General features: G+C 46.4%; 1 protein-coding gene across 20 annotated transcripts in view; it reads left to right on the top strand.

Moving 5' to 3' along the window:
• The first annotated feature begins 265 nt into the window (after positions 1–265).
• ATXN1 (ataxin 1) overlaps positions 266–9,340 on the top strand; it is a 224,250-nt gene continuing 215,175 nt past the window's right edge. For 5 of the 20 annotated variants that reach the window (XM_061346468.1, XM_061346460.1, XM_061346462.1 and 2 more), the window contains exons 1-2: positions 2,125–2,368; positions 7,638–7,758. The gene's annotated coding sequence lies outside the window, so the exon portion shown is untranslated. Of the gene's footprint in view, positions 1,001–1,219; positions 1,506–1,744; positions 2,063–2,109; positions 2,369–7,637; positions 7,759–9,340 lie in introns of those variants that run through there. The other 15 variants (XM_061346475.1, XM_061346470.1, XM_061346464.1 and 12 more) reach the window with 11 other exon arrangements.

Here is a 9,340-nt window from a genome sequence, read left to right as displayed (position 1 = left end):
CATAATTTGTTTTATCTCTCTGTTGCTCTAAGTTGTACCTGGCTTGGTAATTTGATGTTTTATCTTCTCTTCTAAGACTTGAATACCAGACTGAGCCAGTCCAGAAGGAGGGTATTTTCTCTGGTCTCCAGTTTGCATCCATGCTTGTTATTTGCCCATCACTGCAGTTTATGGCACTGCAGAAACCTGTGTTGAGAGGAGTAGGAGAGTAACAGGTTGATGCTGGAACACGAGGGAGGCAGTGTAAGTTGCCTCAACTGGGGGGGGAGGGGGCATTTGTGAGAGGCTCACAGTGGCCTGCATACAGCTGGGAGAGATGTGAGGGGATCTCTGATGAAATGCATGCTAAGGAATCAAGAGGGAGTTAGTACCCAAACATGCGTGGTTCAGCCCTGCCTGTCTTGTAGTTCAGTGACGGTATGAGTCAGAGCCTCTTTGGACTGAATGAAGTGGAAGGTACTTTCTACAAAGCAACTCAAGCATATGCCAAGGATCCGGATAAATAAAACTAATTCAGAAAAAGGGAGTGGGATGCAGGCTCTTGCTCTAAATCACTTCACAGTTCTCTCAGTGAAATGCAATATGGCATCTTAAATAAAATCACCCTCTTCTGACTCTTGCAGAGGCTGCTTCAGAGCATTCCCTGGCTTCCAGCACAGTTTTATTTCCTCCCTTAGAGAGAGACAGACCAGCCTTGACTGAGCAACTGATTTTCACGCATCCTTTAAACCCGCATTCCCTGCCATTTCTGAAGGACAGCACGCTTCACTAGCTGTTTCTCTCCCCCCTCGCCCCCCTCCTTAAACAATATAGGTTGGGGTTGGGTTTATTTTTCTTTTCCCTTCCCCAGCTCATTTCTTTCCGCCTGCAAAGTGCTTTGAGATCCCCGCGACGGAGCCTGCCACAGGAGCGGGGACTTCTCTGGAACAGTGTCGTGCGCCGGGATTAATCCCTCCGTGGCGAGCCAGCCTGGCCTTGGAAGTGTTACGAGGGGAAGGAGGTAAGTGTCGAGGCGCGGCGGGCGACCCGGGCCCGCTGCCGCCGTTCCCTCGGGCAGCGCTCAGCGGCGGACCCGCAAAGGGTTAAGGCCGCCTTGGCCCGGCGGTGCCGTGCGTATGCAATAATCTGTGTGGCTCTCTTGGCCGCCAGCCAGAGTGTTGCCTTGCCTCCTCCTCCTCCCTCCTCCCCCCCCCCCCCCTTTTTTTTTTTTTGCATGAAGTAGGATCCTTGAGCTGTTGCAGAGGCAGCCAACTGCTCCATATTTGGCTTCTATTACCCATTTACATGCTGGAGAGCGGAGAGGGAGCGAGCGCTGTACCGCAGACATCATTTCTACTACGGTGGTGGAGCCATCCCGGACCTGTGTCACTGCAGGGGGAAGGAAAAAAACCAAACAAACAAAAAAGCAGACCCAAGCCCCGTGATCAGCTAGGAAGACATTTGTGTGCGAGTCTCTCTCTGACCCCCACCCCCCCCGCCAACCCCACCTCCACTGACACTTTACAGTAAGTGGCTTTTTCTTCCTCCTCCTCTGCTTTCTGCCTCCCCCCCCGGCTTCTTCCCTTGTTTAGACTGCAAACCGCCGGCAATTTCCAGCTGGAAAAACACGGGGCCGGGGGGAGGGGAGCGCACTGCCCACCCCGCCGCGGGGCTACTGCTCGCCTTGCAGCGGCCGGCCCCGGCCCACCACGGCACGGCCAGGCACGGCCCGCAGGCGCCGCAGCCGCGGGCTCAGCCCCGGCCCCGGGAGTGAGGGGGGGAGGCGGCCGCGGAATGGCCGAGGGAGGCAGCGGGGATGTGGGGACACGGTGCGCCCCGCCGCGGGGGGGAGGGGGGGCCGGGCGGTGGGCCCGAAGCGGCCCCGCGGGCTGAGCCGCCCGTACAACCCTGCTCGCCGCTTCTCCCCCCGGCTTCCTCCTTCCTCACCGCCGCACACCGCTTCCCCCCCCCCCCTCCGCCTCCCCTAGGGCCGGGCGGGGTGTGTGTGGCCGCGGGGATGGTGGACATTTTGCTCGCCGCGGCGGCCTCGGGGCGTGTGGGACTGCGGGTGCGGTGTCCGTGTGTGTGTGCTGTGTGGCGACACGGGCTGTGTGTGTGCGCGTGTGGCTGCGCGGTGCGGGGGGGCCGTGCGGTGCGTGTACGCCGGGCGGGCCCGGCGGGGCGCAGCGCAGCGCGGGGCCGGGTGCCGGCAGGGCCGGTCGCCGCCGCACGGCGTATGTAGTACGGGGCTGTGCGGCTGCCGGAGGGTGAATGAAGCGAGGAGGAGGCGGCGGCGGCGGCGGAGGAGGCGGCGCTGGGGCTGGGATGTGCCCGGCAGCGGCCCCGCTCTGCTTCACTCAGGGCCCAGGCCGGCTGCAGACGCCACCCGGTACTGGCGACCGGGGGAGCGGGGCGGGAGGGACGGGGCTGGCGGGAGGGAGGGACGCGGGGAGGTGGGGGGCACCGGGGGTCCTGCTGGAGACAGCCCGAGGCGGCCTCGGGGAGCGGGGCCGGGGGTCACCCCACTGCCGCCGCCCCGGGGCTCCGATCGGCTGCGGTGGCGGCCGCTGCCCTCCTGTCGCTCACCTACCGCTGCCCCGGCGTTGGCTTGAGTCAGGCTGGGTGGCTGGGCTGTGGGGGCTTCGGGGTTTTGTGTTTGGGTTTTTTCTTACCTAAGGCATCGTAATTTACCGGCAGAAAACAAATAAACGACCCCTCGTACGTTTGTGGGTGCCAAATCCTTTAATGTCAATCCTGAGAATATTAAAGTCTATATTAAAGCATGCTGGAAAACGCTAGCTCCTAGTGTAATAGTAATAGCGGTGGTAATAAAATGACAGAATTGGGAGCGATTTACATGTTATTGAAGAGGAGGAATTACTGAAGAGTAATAATAGAAAAGAAAACAAGTCGGAAGCCCGTTATATAATGCACTGTGTAGACAACGAGAGCGACGGGCTATTTTTATTTTGTTTACCGTATGCTGTGTAATAGGGACTCCTCCGAGCAGCATCTCTTCCCGGTGAGCCCAAACTCCAGATAGAATTGGGAGAAAAATTTTAGGCATTCCTGTTGTACCCAGGCAAAGAAATCCGGGTTTGTAAAACCTTCCTCTTTACAAATGCTTTCTATGTGCGGATCAGCAAGGGTGCAGGTAGATGACCTTTGTTGGGGACCTTTTCCCTTTCATATGGTAAAGAAATTCATATTTTTATAGGGCAGGTTACACTTTAACCTTTAATGCTCACGGTTATGTATTTTACGCAGCAGTGGTTACTTTACGTGTCAGCTGTGGTCAGGCATAGTGAGTTACTCTGCTTACACACCGAGAAGTCAAGGACTTTTAATTTCAGTTTCGAATGAAGCCTTCCCCTAAAGGAAAATCCCAGCTTCGTGTTAATCTATTTCTGTTCGGGTGATGGAGACAGTTCAGCTTTATAATATGGAGCAGGGGTTATGAATGAGGGAGAGGAAGATTGAGAATGGCCGGGGAAAATATTACGCTGTGGTTATTTTTGCGATGCTGTGAGATAGTAGTAAGTTGTAATTGCACGTTATTGCACCTAATTTGTCATAAAACCAGCATGGTATTTTACGGGCAGCAGATTGGTTTGTTTTTTAAAGGGGTGGCTGTGATCTCCTCACTTTTTACATAAGGCAGAGGTCGATAGATTTTCCTCCGCGCTTGCCTGTCTGTCTCTCTCATCATGTAGCAACATGTCAGCAGTGTAGGCTTTCAGCGCGCTTACTCCAGCCCTGATCAGTCATGTAATTAGATCAGGCTGCCATGGTAACAGACGGTATTCACCGTATTCACCGTCCAGTCAGGTGTGTGTATGGCTGGCAGGTTACCTACAGGGCTACCTCCAGCCCTGCGTGTGCCCTGTAGAGCCGTGCCAGTGGTGTGCAGCCAGCACAACCAGCACTTCGGGCTTGCCAAAAATTGAAGGATGCTAGTGGTGGTTTTGGAATGGCTGAACTTCTCAGAAAGGGTGTTCTTTGCCTGCTGTAGTGTCAGGCAGATGGGATGGTGCATGGCACGCTTAGCAGGTTATAGCCAAATTGATATTTCCATTGAGTTTATTATTAGCAAGTTAACAAAGGTGTGGTACTTTGTAAAAATACTTTCAGCTTATAAAAGCTTGCTGAAAAGTTTCTTCACTTTTCCCTTTTTTTTTTTTTTTTTTTTTTTCCTGGCTGGTTTAACTGTTTGGTGGCTGTTTGTAAGATTGTGACAGTTGCCATTCACATTTTAGGCTGCAGGCTTGTTTTTCTGCACTCACGTACTGCACTTTATACCTCCTGGCTAGTAAAATGAAAGTCGGTGATACCTGATATCACTATTGTCACTTAGGTTTGTTAAGCCTCTTCATAATTCTTAGCAAGGTCTAGGCCCTTCTGTGTTTTAGGTGAAAGCTGACTTCAGTTTCTCTCGGTAAAAAGCTAAGTATGTACAGTATTAAAACAAATGTTCTCCTCAGCAAATGCTTTGTTTCCAGTGTTGGTATTTCTTTTGCCTTTTTCTTTTTCATTTTTGCTCATCAGAACTTTATATCCATAGAACAAGAGGCTTTCTGCCACAGAGTTTCTAGTACCTTGAAAGAATATGCAATCTGATTAGCTTAGAACTGCATATTGGCCTTAAAAACATATTTAATTGAGCAACGTATATTTGTCCTTGTTCTCTGTGTTTGGACATCACTGTTTTAAGCTGCTTTTCCACAAACGTAGGTAAAAAATTTTTAAAGGCACCAAATTTGGCACTCTGCTCTAGTGTCATAAATCTGGAGCAACTCCAGGCGAAGGGATTGTGAGCCACTTACATGGGTGTATATCTAGAATAACTCCATTTATTGGACTTAATCCAGGCATGTAGTAGAGTAAAGGAGCTCAGAAGGCGATCTGCTGCGTATCACTGTTATTTTCTCTGTATCTTTTTATGGGAAAGAGCATTGTGGGCTTAAATAGGATTTTTGCCTGATTAAGGAGCCACATTAAGCGCCTGCAGAAGTGGTTAACACCCCTATTCCAGTCACTAATCTTGTGTGCACTTACACTAATATTGAACTTGGCCCGGAAGATTTCATGTCTCAATGATGAGAAATCATCAGCACCCACAGCTCCCGAGCGTTTGTAGTACCAGGCTGGAACATAATGCAAGCCAGAAATATCTCAGTAAAATAGATATTTTAATTGCGCTGATGGTAAAGCACCGGAGCTGGAGGAGGCAATGAGAAATGCTTGTCGGTGGTTCAGCTCTTATGGTGCCAGGCAGCTGCCAGTCTCGAGGTCAGTGTGATGAGTTTGCAGGTCTCAGCCTGCCTGCTGAGCAGGGGAGTTTCTCCTCGCAGGGGCAAGGGGACAGGAGTGAGTTCACGGGCAGTTTCCTACAGCCAAAGTGCAGCTTTTCAGTGCCTCGGCGAACTCACCCTTCTGGTTAGGAGAGAATATCCTCTGCTCCATGTGGCTGCCTCCGGTTTGGGCCTCTGCACCGAGGAGGTATCTTGAAATAGAAGAGCCTGTTAGGACTGGCTGGAGAGAGTGAAATAATCTCATGCAGGACGACTCTTCTAGAGTGAGCCTTTGTGTGCTGCATGCTGCTTATACATATTTTATTGTAAGACAAATTACCTGTGTGACTAAGAGCATTACAAAGTAATTATTTTCAAAAAGGCCATGTATAGAGAGTTAGAAGACTTTCTGGAAGTAAACAGTGCAACTTTTCTCCCTTGCCCTTCTGGCCTGATTGCATTTATTTAGAAATGTTGAGAAAAACTAGTCTTGTTTTAAAAGAGACCTGGAATTTCACTTAACAAAAATTTTTATGTAATAGATCCAGTGGCCTAGTTTCCTCTTAATTAAGAAAATAGACACTTAAATGCAGTCACCTGAAAAGCAGCTAAGGATTATAACATTAGTATTTAAAAGGAATCATTTTACTAACATAGGTAGTAAAACAAAACCAAGGCCTAATTTTCCCGTTGCTGAAGTTTAGCAGTACATCTTAGTAGATGGCATCAGGATTATCATTGTCATTGCTCATACAGTGTGCTGCTTTTGTTGTGGTGTGCTAATTGAAGGGGAAATGCAATAAAGAAGTAAGGCAGGCTGAAAAGGAAACGTGTGTCAGAATTGCATAGATGGTCTGAAGCACTGGCTGGCTGCAAACCTACTCCAGCGTGTGAGGCAGCTCACGCTGATGCCGCTTGAGAGAATTCAGGCTCTGTGACAGCCTTAGCTAAGCATGCAGGCTGTGAATGATGGGGCTGCTGTGGAGGACCGATCAGGTACAGTGTGTACAATTCACAGGGTGCAAATAATGTAGTTGTAGGTCTCTTCTGAGACTGCTGTAACCATTCTACTTTAACAAATAAAGGTATAATTGGCACGGGAAACAGAAGTATGGCAGGCTTGGCACGGGTAAATATTTCATTGCAAAGAAATGATGTGCTATATTCTAGTCACTTCAGTAGCCTAAGCTTTGCATGCTGAAAATCCTGACCTCAGCCTTTCATTTTACTTTTGTGTAAGACTCTTAAGTGCAACAACTGAATAAATAAACAGGTATTTGGACAAAGGCACTGTATTTTGGAGACTTGTTCAGTGGTTCACATTCTTTATATAAAGAAATTTAAGATTTTCACTTGGGTTTGGCTGAGCTGATGCATGACTAATGTTTTAAAATACAAGAAACTTTGCAAACTCCTGACTTCTGCAAAAAGACAATGGATCTATGACTGTGATTCCTTTTTGATCTCAGTGCGTGTGTTGAGAACTTAATGCTTGATAGGTTTCTTTTTTTTCTTTTCCTCAAAGCTGTAGTCTGAGGTGGTTGTACAACACATGCAAATCTGTGTGTGTGCATTGGTCCCAGCCTGCAGTTACTTTAGTATACATCCCAGTGGGGGGTTTGCTGAATGACTGATTAAAGAACCTATCTTGAGTTAAGTATGTGTGTAGATCCTTCCATAAATAGAAAGAGTAAGTATGTTCATAAACAGAAACAACAAAAATGGGGGAGAAATGGACCCACTAAATCCTTTTATTGTCCCAAGAGTGATAAAAATATTTGGTGAGATTCCAAGTGAAAAACCAAAATGTATTTTGTTTAATATATGATGTCAGCAGAAATTCAGTGTTGGCTCTTCATAATTTTGCTGAGCATAAATACAGAAATAGAAGAAAAAACTCACATTGGTGGAGTTTTGTTTATATTATTTGGGAATTTGCAGTAATATGCAACGACCCTTAGCATGCCATCAGCATGTGCACAAGGTAATGTTATATTCCCTAAGCTGATTATTTTCCACCTAATAGTAGTAGTTGCAGCAGTATGTTCTCTGGATGATGCTCTTCCTCAAATAAAATATGTTCCGTTGGCAGTGAAGACAGTCATCTCAACTTGCTTATGATTCTTCACCTCATTAAGATCACATTTAGGAAAAGAGCACTCAGTTTGAATAAGTGGGCTCTGCTCTCTACTGTATGTGCTCTGCAGGATTAAATGTATAGTTTATTTGTGCTTGAGTAATAACAAAAGCAGTCTCTCTCAGTCTTCATTGGGATGTCTTAGCATGTTGTAAATTGCTTGACTCTTAACTGTGGTTTTGTTTTTTTTTTTGTTTTGGTTTCCATCTCCTCAACTCCTGGATCTACAGTCACATCGCAGACCAAGCCACATGGGCAAGCAATACAAGCTGTGAATTTATTCTCGACCCCTGTAGGACAGTGACCACCTTCATTTTTTTCTTCATCATACAGATATGCACTGCCAATAAGGTGAGAATACAATGCTTTTTATTTCCTCTGTCAAGTGAACGCTGTCTGCTCTGGGCTTTCATCAGCGTGGACACCTTACCTGTGTCTGCACGGTTACCAACCCATGATATATTTGTATTTCCCTTGCCTGGCAGTAGAGGTCCTTGAGAAACTCTCGTCAGAAAAATTCCATTAACTCTGGTGATTCAGTTCGATGACTTACAGGACAGTGGGTTCCAGATGAGTGGTTTTATGCTCACCTCAGTTACTAAAATATGGTAGTATGAATGGAAAAGTTTACAGGCTTTGCTTTTGTTGTAAAATGCCACACATAAAATTGTATAAATCCTTCCTATGCTCTTACAAATGTTTTCAGTGGTTCTAGGTGCTTGCCGTCTGCTTGACTTTTCCAGTGTCCCGAGTTTCTCCTGACCACTAAACTTTGTCCTGTTCCCAGGATAACTAATCACTACTGACATGCCTGGGTGTCTTTTACTCTTTTACTCTGGTTTGAGGAATGTTTCAGATTCTTCTAATTCCCCCCCCACCCGCTCCGAAATGCTGTAGCCAGACAGGATGTAATAATGCACATATATCAGTCTGCTTTCCCTCTCCTCTCTCTCCTTCCCATATGGTTGTGGAGAATACCTTGAAAAAACCAAGTCTCAAGGCTCAATGATCATACTGCCAATAAAAAGAACATAAATTTTTACTTTATTTCTTTAATCTGATTGTCATTAAGCCAGCCTGATTTTTTGGAACTGTTGTATGATTTTTGAGTGCTTGGGATTGGCAATACTACTAATGCTTAAAAAAATATATATATAAAAAGATAAGGGGTTGTAGGGAGATTGCCTGTGTCTTTTAAATAAAAAAAAATTAAATGTAGTGGTTACTTGCAGAAAATCAAAGGATTTTTCTTTTTCTGTTTACAGCCAGAAGACCTAATTAGTATAGTGTTCTATTTATGAGGGGCTGATCAGAAAGTCTCCATTGCAGAATAACTTTTTAATGTATACAGCATATCATAGACAAGTATGCAGCACATAATTTACATTTTATCATGGCTGCGGGGAAGGGTGCTGTGCTTTAAAGGGAAGTTGTCTAAGCAAGTAGTTGCATGCAAAGACATGCCTGTTACGGTTTACAAATGAGCTTGAATGATAGGGGTGGATAGTAACCACCGTATCTCTTTTGAGCAATAACAATTTCTTGAGAGTGAAAAACTAGACAAAGTGCCCGTGTGCTGACACATTTTGTCCTTCTGTTGTGGAACTGACTTGGTAGCAGCTATTGACTTGGGAGATAGAGTAGGAGGAAGCTTTTTATTAGGACATCATTTCCACAAGACATTTCTTTTTTTTTTTTTTCTTTCTTTTTTTTTCCAGAATTAGCTTGGGCAGTATGAAATTATATTGATTTGCAGAAGTGATTACTCCAGGAAAGGCTTATGTTTCTTAATTAGAAGTAGTAATTGTTTATAATGTATTGGTCAAATCCTATGAATAATCAGATTGTGTTAGCCACATTGTATTGCTAAGTCACCTGGAATATTTTAGCATTTGGTATTTCCTGTGATTGCGTGAGAGATAGTATATTAGAT

This window comes from Neopsephotus bourkii, unplaced genomic scaffold (genome assembly GCF_033783945.1).
Source record: "Neopsephotus bourkii isolate Nb327-2 ecotype Australia unplaced genomic scaffold, CSIRO-AGI_Nbou_v1 NB_272, whole genome shotgun sequence".
Classification (NCBI taxonomy): domain Eukaryota; kingdom Metazoa; phylum Chordata; class Aves; order Psittaciformes; family Psittacidae; genus Neopsephotus; species Neopsephotus bourkii.
This window is presented reverse-complemented; position numbering and strand designations above follow the sequence as displayed.